This window comes from Hippopotamus amphibius, chromosome 5, assembly GCF_030028045.1.
Source record: "Hippopotamus amphibius kiboko isolate mHipAmp2 chromosome 5, mHipAmp2.hap2, whole genome shotgun sequence".
NCBI lineage: Eukaryota > Metazoa > Chordata > Mammalia > Artiodactyla > Hippopotamidae > Hippopotamus > Hippopotamus amphibius.
The window spans coordinates 128,006,861-128,021,847 of NC_080190.1; positions in this window are offsets into that span (position 1 = coordinate 128,006,861).

Sequence of the window (14,987 nt, forward strand, 5' to 3'; positions counted from 1 at the left end):
TACAATGTTGTGTTAGTTTCTGGTGTACAGCAAAGTGATTCAGTCATACATATACGAGGGTGAGTCAAAAATTATCTGCTCTCTGGTTATATTAAATCTTCTATTGGCTGCACTGTCTTATCAGCGCTTTCCGTTCAAGGTTACTGTTTCCCCATTCACTGCTGTGCAGGTGTGAATGTGTTACATCAGTTCATTTGTAACTGGGGTGCAAGCAAAAATGGATGCCCTGCTTGTGATTTGCACGAAAGAAGAGCAGCATACAGTGATTCATTTTTTGTGGTCTGAGGGTGTGCACGTCCACAAGCGTCTGCCCACGCTGTCGACACTCTGCAAAAACTTCGTCTTGAGGTGTTAAAGCATCCTTCACAATAGTCCTGATCTTGCTCCATCTGACTTTCACCTATTTGGTCCCCTGAAAGCAGCCCTACCAGGATGAAGATTCACTTCTGATGAAGAAGTGAAGACAGCGGTGCATTTGTGGCTCGCAGCTCAGTCTAAAACATTTTTTAATGAGGGAATACGAAAGCTTGTTGACAGATGGACAAAGTGTATTGAAAAGTAAGGAGATTATGTCGAAAAATGATGTATTTATCTTTTCTAAAAGTTAATTAAAATAAATTCTACAGCCAGAGTGTGGATAATTTTTGACTCACTCTCGTATATATTTTCTTCAGATCCTTTTCCGCTATAGGTTATTATAAGACATTGAATATAGTTCCCTGTGCTATACAGTAAATCCTTGTTGCTTATCTATTTTATATATAATAGTTTGTATCTGCTAATCCCAAGCTCCTAATATATCCCTACCCTACCCCCCTTTTGGTGACCATAAGTCTGTTTTCTATGTCTGTGAGTCTATTTCTGTCTTGTAAATAAGTTTGTGTCACATTTTAGATTCCACATATAAGTGATATCATATGATATATGTCTTTGTCTGACTTCACTCAGTATGACAATCTCTAGGTCTGCCCATGTTGCTGCAAATGGCATTATTTCATTTTTTAAATTTACATTGTATATATGTACCACATCTTTTTTATCCATTCATCTGCCAATGGACCTTTAGGTTGCTTTCATGTCCTGGCTATTGTAAATAGTGCTGCAATGAACATTGGGGTGGATGTATCTTTTTGAATTAAGGTTTTCTCCAGATATATACCCAGGAGTGGGATTGCAGGATCATATGGTAGTTCTACTTTTAGTTTTTTAAGGAAACTCCATACTGTTCTCCATAGTGGCTGCACCAATTTACATTCCCACCAACAGTGTAGAAGGGTTCCCTTTTTTCCACACTCTTTCCAGCATTTATTATTTGTAGACTTTTGGATGATGGCCATTCTGGCTGGTGCGAGGTGATACCTCCTTGTAGTTTTGATTTGCATTTCTCTACTCATTAGGGACATTGAGCATCTTTTCATGTGCCTGTTGGCCAAGTATATGCAGCCTGGTGCAGTTTTAGACAACAGAACACTTGGTCCATGTCTACTCACAGGATGAACATGGTCAAAGAGGGGAATTCAAAGAAAGAAAATGGGGGAAGGCTGTGCTTTTCTTATCGCCAGTACTTTAAAGGGTGTGCAGTGCTCTGTGGTTAACAGGCCCAGGAGACTGGGACTCAGGACAGATGATCTGCCCAATTTTGAAATGCAAATTAAATGGTGTAGCGTGTAGCCCAGGAGTGTGCATGAAAAGGGAAGGGCAGCCCCATATCTGATGATGGGGAAAGACCAAACAAGCGAGGGATGAATTAGTTTGCGTTTTTAAAGCAGCCCCCTCTGCACATCGAGGGGCCTCCTTGGTCACCACTGGGTGCCTGGTGGTGCCAGGTGGAACCCCACAAATTGAACCTCACCAGCATCTTACACCTCAGTCCCCAGACAAGACCTCCAGCAGCTCTCTTTGCCCTCAGCTAACCCATCAGCCAAGCCCAAAGCACACCACAGAAGAAGAGCTGAATCCCAAACCCCTTTATTAAGCCGTGGAGGAAAGAGGCCAGTTTAGCCAAACCAACACACTTTATAAATTTAGGCAGGGACTTCCTACGTGGTGCAGTGGGTAAGAATCCTCCTGCTAATGCAGGGGATACGGGTTCAATCCCTGCCCCAGGAAGATACCACATGCTGCGGAACAACTAAGTCCGTGCACCACAACTATTGAGCCTGCGCTCTAGAGCCCTTGAGCCACAACTATTGAGCCCATGTGCCACAACTACTGAAGCCCATGCGCCTAGAGCCTGTGCTCTGCAATGAGAGGCCACTGCAATGAGAAGCCCGCACACCACAATAAAGAGTAGTCCCCACTTGCTGCAACTAGAGAAAGCCCATGTGCAGCAACGAAGACCCAACACAGCCAATAAAATAAATAAATTAATTAAAAAAAAATGTAGGCAGCTGGCTCTCTTTAAAAAAAAATCTACCTAGTTTCTCGCCCAAAGTAACATCCAGGTGAATTGCAGATGGAAAATATGGATGCCACTTACCAGCCAGCCCAGTGACGGACTTGAATAAAAATCGTCACCAGCCTGCAAGGGAGAAGACTTCTCATCTCACGAAGAGAACAAATTAGAAAGGAAAGAAAAAAAGGTAAACTTGTCTGTGCTCATGAAAAACTATCTTTGGTAAATGGAATAACCAAAATAAAGTGGCCAACATTTCACAACGAAATATTATTTCTACAATTATGATAAAGGCTTACTATTTTATACAACTAAAAATAAATACAAAGTAGTAAGAAAGTTACTAAGATCAATACATGACTGGGTCCAATTGCTACAAAAGATGCCAAGAAATTTTCTTTTCTTCTTTTTTTGTTTTTAATAAATTTATTTTTATTTTTGGCTGTGTTGGGTCTTCATTGCTGTGTGCGGGCTTTCTTTAGTTGTTGAGAACGGGGGCTACTCTTCATTGTGGTGCGTGGGCTTCTCAGGGTGGTGGCTTCTCTTGTCATGGAGCACAGGCTCTAGGCATGCGGGCTTCAGTAATTGTGGCACACAGGCTCAGTAGTTGTGGCTTTCAGGCTCAGTTACTCCGCGGCATGTGGAATCTTCCTGGGCCAGGGAGTGAACCCATGTCCTCTGCATTGGCAGGTGGATTCTTAATCACTGTGCCACCTGGGAAGTCCATGCCAAGAAATTTTCTAAACAAATTGGAACCTGTTTTACTTTTTAACTTTTAAAAATAGTATATCAAAAGAGAAAGTTGAAACTAAAAATGTTGGTTCTCTGTGGCAACTCACAGGCTGTTCTCTACTGGTAGCCTTAATAGTTTAATCCCACCTACTTCTTGGTGGGTTTTAATTTCTCTTCCGGGAGAAATTCAGCTTTTCAGGTGCATCAAAATTGTTCTATCAAAATGTTTAGTTTTATTTCTGTTTGTGACTTAAAAACCTCTGATAATGATGATGTGTTATATATGGATTCAAGCCTGCCCTTCACCTACCATTTTCTTTCCTTCTTTTTTCCTCCTTCTAATCTACGTGTTTCTGCTTTGTTCTTAGCGTGTTTTGAGCTACCTGGCTAGTGAACGCTCTAGTCACATCAGGTACGGATGCTTCTGGGAAATCTCAGAGCTCCAGGCCTGAATTTGAAGAGCAATATGTATAATTAGGTGTCTTAATAGATTCAGCAGTATTGTGGCAATCTCATCCAACTTGGACTAATCTGTCCAGTACTAGTTGTTAGGTCATAGCCCTTGAAGAGGTTTGGGAGGCTGCCTTTTTTCAAGCATCAAATTCCCCAAACTTAAAGTACCAGCAATTACAGGCCTCTCTACTGAACTCCAGTAACTGGCATTCCTGGGTGTCAGGTGCTGCATTAAATGCACAGGGTGACAATGCCCAGGCTGCCTTGTTTGCTTTCTGTCTTTGGAAATTTAGTCCTAGGCCTCTGCTTCCAGACTCAGCTTGTCTCACTGAATTCACTGGCTGGCACCTCGCTGAGGAACAAGAGGCCTGGAAAGCAGAGGTGGTTTGCAGCCCAGCTCACGATGGCCATCGGCAGTGTCCCCAGAAAGGGGTCTGGGAGAGCCCACGTCATCCTCACTTTAAACGCCAGAGATGCCTGTGCTTGCTCCTGCCTGGCTGAAGTGGGCTGCATCTGCAAGGCCAACACTGAGAACCTCTGAGAGTGTCTGTTTTCTACACATCCTGAGCTGCTTAGGAACAATTTTTAAATGATCATATATTTATGACTAAAATTCTTAAACATCGTCTTAAATTAAGAAATCTCGCCATAAATAAATGCTACCTCACAAGCATCTTCAAGGCAGGAACAAGCATGATGGAAGTTACTTATGGAAAGGCTTTAGTGTCCAGGGTGATTGCTGTCGCCAGGGGAAGGGCTCTGTGTGCCCTGGCGGGACCGGCGGTGCCCGGGTGCAGTGGAGGAGTGCTGCTGCCGGCCGACACTGCCTCCCAGACGACCCCTGTCCATTTGCAACGTTGTCCATCCTCTCAGACATCTCTGCTCACGGAGAAGTAGGAGTTTGTTACCTTAGTAGTCATGTAAAAACGCTTGCAGTCAAGCCAAGGAACTAATTGCTAGGTTTGCCGAAACGCATATGTACTGTCTGCAGACCAGGGAGGCCATGGCTGAGAGCAAGCTCTCCAGCGCCTCCCAAAACAGGCCAGAACCAGAGCCTCCTGGCCAGCAAACCTGGTGACATCGGATTTGGTTCAGATGATTCTGTTCTGTGAATGAATTCATGGAGAAGGAAGAAACAGGAAGAAGATAGTGCCAGCTGGGTGCGGAGACCATGACTCTGCCGTTCGTGAGCTCTGACCCTGGACCAGTGACCTTCTCCAGGATCAGGCGCTCCATCTACACGAGGTGAATAGGCTGGTCGTAGTATTAACAGCTCAAGGGCGGTTGTGAGAATCACCATCGTCATCAGATGTGAAGTCCTGGAATGAAGGTGGCATGGTCTACACGGTGACGTGAGCTGTTGTCACTGGGTGGTCTCCTCCCTTCTTGTTAGCATGTCTTTATCTTTCCTGTAATGAGCACGTTACCCCCCAAATTCAAATGTACTAACAAAAGAGGGAATAAATTACGATATATTTCATTAAAAGTACTTAATCCTCATAGGGAGTTGTTAGTAACTTTTACTGGTGAGTATCGATTATCTCGAGAGCATGATCGATTAGAAATCGTGACTCAGAACCAGTGCCAAAGAGCCTTAGCGACTCAGATTTGTTTCATCAAACTGAATACTGACAACAGTTTGTGTTAAACATGATCTCAATAGCCGTTTATTCTTTAAAATGATACCCTTTATGATCCTAAAGATGTTCAAAAACATGTTATAAGGCAGAATTTCTCAAGCTAGTGTTCTCAGACATACTCTCATGGTTCCATTAAAGAATTCTTTTAATTTAGAGGTGACACTTAAAATGAAATTTATTTAGCAGTAATCATGACTAAACATCTAGTTTACAGGGACACCTCACAGTCGAACGAAAGATATTTTCTTACAAGAAGGTTACAGTTCTAAGACTGTTTTTTCCCTTCTTTAATTCGAATTTCTTCTAAAAGCCTGAGGATCAATTTACAAAAAAAAAAAAAAAAAAAAAATGTACATTCCAAAGCATGTTAACCTGGAGGCCCAATAAAGGTCTCGACACCAATTGTGACAGAGTCAGAAAAAACACTCGCATATTAGCAGCTGGCACGATATCCTGTAGCTGAGAGATGCCGTCAGGGACGGTGATTTCAAATCCTAACCTGAACCCAGCCCTAACCCTAACCAAGCAGCCTAAACTCCTCTAATAGTACAATAAGGGTATAGACAAGTGAAAGGGCATTTAGATTTTGCGTGACACACTTAGGAAATGCATATTATTACTGACCATCTGCTCCTCTAAAATATGCCTGGACGTGTTTCCTAGTGGCAGAAGGTGCGACCAGGCACATCTCACAATTGTGCAGGATGGTCCCACTGAAAACAACATAATCATCTTGCTAAAGTGAGGGTGGTCTTTTGATGGCTGGTAATCAGTGTATGTTGCTCCACTCGCTCTCTTTTACTTGACGCTGATGAGTACTGGTTATAAAGTTGGCAATTGCTTCAATAATTAAGGCACCAAAAGAGCGTGTGAAATTAATCTTGTTTCTTTGAAATTGGCCAGTGTTTACATGTAGTGTGCAGCAAGCCTCTTTAACATACAGCTAAGCTTGGATCTCTTTGACCTGAGGAATAATGGATGAAATAATGGATGAGGAATAATAATATAAACATGGACTTTTTCAGCTATCTAGATTTAATTACACAATAGATATTTGTGGAGTCTTCCTGCAATTAATGACTTAAAATCTATTCTCTTCATGAGTAGGCAACTTCTTAGGAAAATCGGAATTTAGTAGATGATTTCTTTGAACAGCATATGAACTTTTCCATTGTGATTTGGACACAAGGCATGACTCCAAACAGTTGCCCTGGTGCCAGTATTTTAAAATTCAAACTTATTATAAATCATCAATAGAGTTGTATAAAATCAGAAAATATCAGAGACCACCAAGGCCATCATCACCAAAAACTGAAAAGATGCTTCTTGCCTGTAGTATATATGAATTTCCTAGGAGTATCCAACTGGAGTTTGACTTGCCCCAGAGATGGAAAAAGTTGCTACCACCCAGGACAGAGTTGAAAAAGTGTACATCTTTCCTGTAAAAGTGATGTCTGATCAGAAGAACGAACGTCTCAAACTAAAGCATGGGGCTCCAGCCCTGAGGTTCTGGGCAGTGTAGGAGGTGCGGAAACACCTGTTCAGTGTGATAGAAAAAGGCAAGGCTACTCAGCAGTAACACAGCTCGTGGCACAGAATCATTTGTCACCACTCCATGAAACTGTAACCTCCCCAAAGGGAATGGCAGGGGAGAGGCGGAGCATACAAGGAAGGTCTTCTCAGGTGAGATGTCCGTGCTGTGACCTTGGGATCTAATTGTGAAGGAGGCGAAGGTGTCATCTGTGAGAGACACGCAGCCCAGGTCCTGGCCCCGGGTGGGGAGTGCAGGACCAGCCCACAGACGCCCCAGAACGACGCTGAGCAACTGGGAGGAGAAAGACCGGCTGTACAATAGAAAGTAACTAATTCCCTCATAAAACTGTCAAAAACCCCCTTTGGACAGTTGGGTTTAAGATATTAATATTAATAACCCTCACATTAATCACCCTCATGAGATTTACAAGGAGATTAGCAGATAAACAAGATGACATTTTTCCTTAAAGCAGAGGTCCCCAGCCCCTGGGATGTAATGCCTGATGATCTGAGGTTCAGCCGATGTAATAATAATAGAAATAAAGTGCACAGTAAATGTAATGTGCTTGAATCATCCCAAAACCATCCCCCCACCCCCATCTCCCCGGTTCTTGGAAAAATTGTCTTCCACAAAAATCGTCCCTGGTGCCAAAAAATTGGGGACTGCTGCCTTAAAGGGTTTGCATTGGTTTTATAGTTCAGGCTGTTTAAGAAGACAGAAGAGGGAAATTTAAACAAACTTTACAGTAAGTTTAATGAGCACGGCACCCCTGGAGGCCTGGAGATTTTCCCTCTCACCGTGTTCTCAGTCCAACCATTGACCTCACTCAGAAAACATTCATTAATTTAACTTGTGGCACGGAGTCCATTCATAAGAAATAAACCATCCTGTGAATGGTTTATTTAAAGTCATAAATAATATTTCTATCTATATACCTCAAATTATATTTTTCAATTTTTTTTTTATAAATGGGCATTCTTTCTGCTGCTAAATAGGTAAAATAAAACTAGAAACAGCAAGTAAATTGATCGTCCTTTGAGGCAGTAAAAGCCATTTCCCCCATTAAGTCTCGTTATGTTTAAGAATTTTAATCCAAGTGGAAGGTAGTGCTTTCTTCAGAGGACTCAAGTAACAAGGGTGGATTTCCTTCCCTGCTGAGGATGGCAAGGCGCTCCTTCGTTTATGGCTTGACATAACGAAGAGCATTCGTGTGAGTTATTGTCGCTGAAAGAAAAGATTCTTCCCTGCGCCCAGATCTCATGGAAGCTCTCCCAGTCTCTGTGAAACTGGCACAACAGACAGCAAGGCCGCCCTGCTCTGCGGATGAGGAGACAAGACTCAGAGCTCGTTAGCGATTTGCCCAAATCCACATGCTAGGAAGTGCAGAAGCTGCTTCTAAACCCTAGTGGGGTTTTTTGGTGGTGGTTGTTTTTTAACCAACACTTCACATCGACTCTCTTTCCTGCCTTCCTGCCTCGGGTCCTTCTATGGGATGCAAAGTTACACAAACATACATACAACTGCTGTTGGGTCTACTTAAACACGTTAACTTTTTACAGCATTTTCAACTACAATAATGTGTTTCATCGGTTTTTCTACGATGGTTCCATATACAGCAAGCCTCAGGACGCCCAGAGCCCTCAGAAGACCAGGATTAAGCAAAACAAAAACAAAACCACCACCCCCAAACAGAACCTCCCCCCCAAAAAAAACCCCTTTTCCAACACTGCTAACAAGTATGGTGATACAATCTTGAATGAAAACCAGTACTTCTTCGTCCTGCACGAACGCTTTCCTGCCGCGGGCCCCGGGAGAGATAATTCCCCTGACGCTCTTGGGGCGAGGCTCCTCTGAAGCACTGAGACCATCTGTTGTGACTAGAAGGATGTCCATGACAGAAGCCCTCGCATCCGAGCAGCTGTTCCCAGGTGTGGTCTTTGCTCACCTGCATCTCAGCCGTGGAGGAGCCCCAGTGACAAGTGCAGGTGCCAGGCTGCCGCCTGTGTCCTGGGCCAGGGTCTCTGGAATCTTGTCCGTATGTCCCCCTGTTTCCTAAGTGGTTCTACAAGAGCACCCGGAGGACACCAGAAATTCAGGGATCAGCTCCGCCTGATAAAGCAGGCCGGGGAAAATATGTGGGTGCTCACCCACCTCGCTGGTCTGATTGAGAAACTAGAATGTTCTCAAGAGCAAGGACTGTATCTGACTCACTTCTGTGTCCCAGAGCTTAGAGACAGCCGAAGGGATCACAGAAGCTCAGCAAGTGCTGACTGAACACGTGGTAGAACAGAGTTTCTCAAACATAGACAAGGAACTGAATAAATATAAGTATGGAAATAAATGGGAGAGAAAAAGATTCTAAAAAAGAGTGGATATATGTCGATGTATCACTGATTCACTTCTCTGTACACCTGAAACTAACACAATATTGTAAATCCACTATACTCCAATAAAAGTTTAAAAACATAAACAAAAAAGAAAACCAAAACCAAAAATAAACAAATGAATAAATGGGAGAGAAAGGCTTGTTCTGCCTTAGACTGCCAACTAATAAATGTAGACTATTGATAAAAGTGGAAAATTACCATTAGGCAAATACACAGGAATAATTGCTGCAATCAAGAGTCATCAATGGATGCTAAAATTAGAGGGTTAAGGTGTGATGAGCAACAAGGTATTTGATCAAGAAGTACCTCTCCACAGATACCTCCTCATCACAAAGGGAAAACTAGTCAATTTACTGTGGGCGTGTCTGGCAGACAACTGATCAGAGATGACAGCAGCAGTGAGACATGGTCCCCAAAATATAATTCATTCATTATGAAGTCACCTGCTTTCATTCTCCTTGTTATACTTGCAATTTGCTAAGAGGGTAGTACTAAATGTTCTCACTGCACATACACAAAAAAGTAATTAGGTGATGGAGGTGTTAACTAACCCTATGGTGGTTATCATTTTGCAATAGGTGTATCACGTCATCACATTTAAACTTACATGATGTTATATGCCAACTGTTTCTCAATAATGCTGGAAAAAATTATACACAATCTAGGCTACTGTTTAAATAAACTGCTTAATTTAGAACAATTTACAGAAAAAGTGTGAAGACAGTACAGAGAGTTCCCGAACACCCCACACTGTTTCCCATATTATTAACACCTTGCATTAATATGGTACACTTGTGACAATTAAAGAACCAATATTAAAAATTGTTACTCATTAAAGTCCATCCTTCATTCAGATTTCCTTAGTTTTTAGCAAGGAAATCTCCTGTCTCCTTCCTGTTCAGGACCCCACCCAGGAAACCACCTTACATCTAGTTGTTCTGTCTCCTCAGCTTCCTCTTAGTTGTGATAGTTTCTCAGACTTACCTTGTTTTTGATGACCTTGATGGTTTTGTTCAGGAATTTTGTAGGATGTCCCTCCATTGGTGTTTGTCTGAGGTTTCTCTCACGATTGGGTGATGGGTTTATAGCACGGGGACCACAGAGGTAAGGAACCATTTGACCTCATTCCATCAGCGGTGGGATACTCACTCCACACCTGACTTACATCTTTTGATGTTGACCTCACTCACCTGGCTGAGGTGGCTTGGTCAGTTTTCAGTAAGTATAAATAAAGCCGCTATAAACATTTCCATGCAAATGTGTGGACATAATTTCCAAATCAGTTGGGTAAATACTCAGGGGTGTGATTGCTAGATTGCATGTTAAGACAATGTTTGGCTTTGTAGAAACTATCAAACTGTCTTCCAAAGTGGCTGCACCATTTAGTACTTCCACCAACAATGGAGGAAAGTTCCTGTTGCTCCAGGAATTGATACTGTCGGGGTTTATTTGTTTTTGACATTCTAATAGATGTGTGTTGGTATCTCATTATTGTTTCAGTTTTCAATTCCCTAATTATAAACAATGTTGAGCACCTTTTCATATACTTATTTGCCATCGGATTATTTTCTTTGGTGAGGCATCTGTTCAGATCTTTTGTCCGTTTTAAAATTACATTGTTTTCTTATTGTTGAGTTTGAATTCTTTTCATATTTTTGAAACCAGTTTTCTATCAGATACACATTTTTAAAAAGCTCTCTCTTGGTGTGTGTCCTCTCTTTTCATTCTCTTACGGTGTCTGCAGAGCAGAAGTTTTAAATTTTAATGAAGTCCAACTTATCCATCTTTTCTTTCACGGATCATACATTAGTCTTGTATCTAAAAACTCATCACCAAACCCAAGTTCATCTGGGTTTTCTCCTGTGCTTTCTTCTATGAGGCTATAGTTTTGCATTTTACATTTTAGGTCTATGATACACTTAGAGTTAATATTTGGGAAACTGTAAGATCTGTGTCTGCTTTCTTTCTTTCTTTTTTTTTTTTTTTTGCATTTGGATGTCCGGTTTCTTCATTTTCTAGTTTTTGCAAAGACTACCTTTCTTCATTGAATGGCTTTTGCTCCTTTGTGAAGCTACTGGCAAGAATTTCATCATCAAGACACAATGATCACTTAAACTTTTCAGCTGATCTTTTTTATTTTTTCTCTCCCATGAGCACTAACATTTCCCTCCCTCTGTCTGGAAGCTCACAGTATGTTGAAAGAGAGCACATATCTCTCATGTGATCTTGAAAAACCACCCAGCAGGATAGGAAAGCCTTAAAGGAACCAAATGCTGTAGGAACAAGGAACTGGGAGATCAATTCCAACTGAGTGGGCAGCAGGGAGTGAGTGGGAATCTAAGGATACACATGGGGTAGCTTTGCTTGAAGGACGATTGAGAAGACTAGTTTAGTCAGGTAATAAAATAAGAGTAAAAGTTACAAAGGCCCCAGACAGTGACCGTCTGAGAACCAGGAGGATTGTTTGAACTTGGCACTGTCAGCCATGGGGAGCCCCTCCACGTCTGGGCAGAGGCTGACACGATCAGACTGGCTTTTATGGGTGGGATTTAGGAGAAATCCCAGAGGCAGCTTGAAGAGTTGAGACAGAGAATTCTAGTTGAGGAAGCCCTTCAACTACGACTGTTCTGACAGTCGTAGCTTAGGGAAGCGGCAGATGGAGCTGAGAGAGACGTTGAGGGCTTTGGAAGCTGGTAGAGAACAGTGCAGGGATGGGAAATGAAATCAGGCACTTTGGGCAATTTACTGCCTTTCTAGTATAATCATCTGTCCAGAAATTAAGTCACCACTGCCACCTATTGGTGAATAAGCTGCCACTCTAACGTTGTCCTGCACAGAAATAAACCGGCAGGAATCTTGCTTGTGTCTCTCACTCTCTCCAGTCAACCCACCCCAAAATATTTAGTGAGCTCTGTTCAAAGTACTGAGGGGAGTGAAATACAAATGCCCTGTGTTCAGGCTGGAAAAGTTTAAGATACGGTATGAGATAAAATTGCAAAATAGTTACCTGCTCAGCTGTTTAAGTGCAATGTGAGGTCCCGGGGGAGAATTTGATGGGACTAATTTAGTTTGTAGCAGCTGAAAGGGTGGCGGTAGGTGGTCCATCCAAAAAGGACACACACAGAGGATGCTTTCCATGTGGTCTGAAAGGGGAGTTCCCAGCTGCAATGTACCCAAGAGGTCAGTCAGCCTCAGACTGCAGGGGCATGTCTAACAAACAGGTTTGACAGTTAATCATCCTAAGCTTTAAGTCAGCTGTCCTTTTTTCAAGACGTGTGAGATGCTACGAGCCAGAGAAAACATCTCCCTTCTTTAGAGCAGACACCACTTGCAGGCAAGAGCCCACTGTGGCCTCCTCCTATTTACTTTAAAGGAGACTACAATTAGGTCTAGCTTAGATCTGGTTGGCACCTAAATGGAGTAGGTGAGTGGGTTATTATTCCCATGTTACAGGGAGGAGACAGGCTGGAGAGAGTTAGGTACCCCTGAGGTCACAAAGCTATGAAGCTAGATCTGGGGCTTGCATCCAGGTAGATTGATTCGGGACCCTACTTTCTGGAAATGCCACGTTAGACTGTTTCCTACACTCTACTTTTACTAGAGCAACAGCAGCTACTGGATACAGAGTTAGTAAATTGCTAGTACCATGAACTATGACTGAATTTCAAGCACAGTCTAACATACACTATCTTGTTTTTCCTTCAAGATCAGAGTAATGTGTTATGATTCATTTTTCTCTGTATAATATTTTACATATAAAAGTTTATTACTTTTGAATTCCAATCCTTTACTTTTAAAAATTATTTGCAATCACTTGGACAGTTTATGTGCACTTAGCCATAACATAAATGTTTTAAAAGTTTGTAACGATACAAATATTTGCCTAAGAACATCTCAATTTGTTTCTTTTTCTTTGTATCTAAGTATCTCAGCTCAAAAATATGAATAGAACACACAGCGATGCCCTTGCTAGAGAGTTATAAATACTATACTTTTCCTCCCACTTAGCTGATTCAGAGTCATAAAAGTGACGTAAAGGAAGCTCAGACTAAACGTGTGAGAGGAAGTACACAAATTAAGCTTTTTATAATTCTGACATAATTTAGTAATATCTTTAAAGACCCCCATGTGTCCAGAGTGGCCACTGTGACAGCACTCTCACATGTGTTTGTGTGTACCCAGAGCAGCTTTCCTGTGAGGTCCACTTGGTTACCTCCTTTGGCAGAGACCATCAGTGTGGAATCAGGTAGTACACGTCACCAAGGAGAAACCTGTACAAATACACTGTATAATTCTCTCCTGGCCTCGCTTTGATTGAAAGGGACGTATGGGCAAGGAGTCTTGCAGAGACAGAAAGCAGTTTTCCAATCTCCCCAGACCTAAACATCTGTTCTTTATTTAGTTGCTGTGCTATACTGTAAATTGTTTTCTTTTCCCTAAGATAATAAGAAATATGGAATACTTGTCACTCAGCACACTGGATAAAAAGCCTGGTGTTACCTCTGCTCAATCTAACTCTGTAAATGAGATCAGCTGTCACATTTACCATAGACTATGGAGTCTTTGTCTTTGTTTTATTTTCCTGACACTTAGTATAGAGATAAGGATTTTGTGTTGTCCATTGCTTTGCTATAGAGTCTTTGTCCATAATGTAACTCATCAACTGCAAAGCTTGCTCAATTGTAAACATTTCTGAAACATGTTTGTGGAAATTGCATGTTATCACAAAACCAGTTTGTTATAGGAAATGTTAGTCATAAATATGCCTGTTACTTACTCATTTGTTATAAATGACCTTACTGATTTTCTCCCTATCTTTCTTTCCCTTGTCCTACTATATAATTGTATAAATCACATATATACACACAGCAAAAACTCTGAAGAGCTGGTAGATAAAAAAGCCAAAATTAAACACACATTTGAAGAATAAGTTTAAGGAAGGGCTTTGTTAAAGTTAAAGGAGTGGAAACAACAACATGAACTTGTGACCTTTGAAACTTAGGTCTTTGATACCCAGCTGATGTGCCACCCCACCGGCCACGTTTTGTCACGTGGAGCAACACGATTCATCTCCTCCAAAGCCTCCTGGAAAGTAGCTGATTCCAGGTCTCTCTCGGATCCTAAAGATGTATCGGGGCGCCTCTGTTGGTGTTGGAGAGCAAGGATGCTTGGTGCCGTCACAGATGCTCGTGGAGTGTCTTACGGGCTGCTTTTCGGGCTTTGTGAGTGACCAGATCTCTTTGTGGGACAGTTTAGCGTCAGACCACGCCTGTTGTGGTTACTCCTTCCGTCTTCCTTTCACCTGTTGGGCACTTGGCATCTGAGAAGATGATTAGCAACCAGCTGATTAGTCAGCAATTTCAACACCTCAATATACTTCATACAAAGCAATAAAAAGGCTAATGAACTGACTGAAATCTCAATACTTTAGAGCATGCTTTGATGAGAGATGCCCACTTTATTTTAATAGGAACAAGTGGACTTACTCTCATATTCTATCTTGAGCATCGACAGAAGCTGAAGAGGAAGTTCTTAAGAAAAACACCTCGTCGGGCAGCTGTCCAGGGCGCACAGTTAGGCGGGGGCGGGGGAAGGCTGTGGCTGGGGGCCGGGGGTATGGGCCAGAGGTCTGCGGCGGGCGGGGCGGAGCCACTGCCCACCCCCAATCCCGGGAGCAGGCGGGGCTGGGGGCGGGGCTCGAGCTCGGGGGACCCGCACCTTCCCTCCGGCTCAGCAGAGTCTCAGCCGCCGCACGCCGCTCCCGCACTTCTCTCCTCGGTCCAGACCGGGGAGTTGCCGGTGCTCTCCACCCCCGTGGGCTGCGGGGAGCAGCAGACAGAGACGGC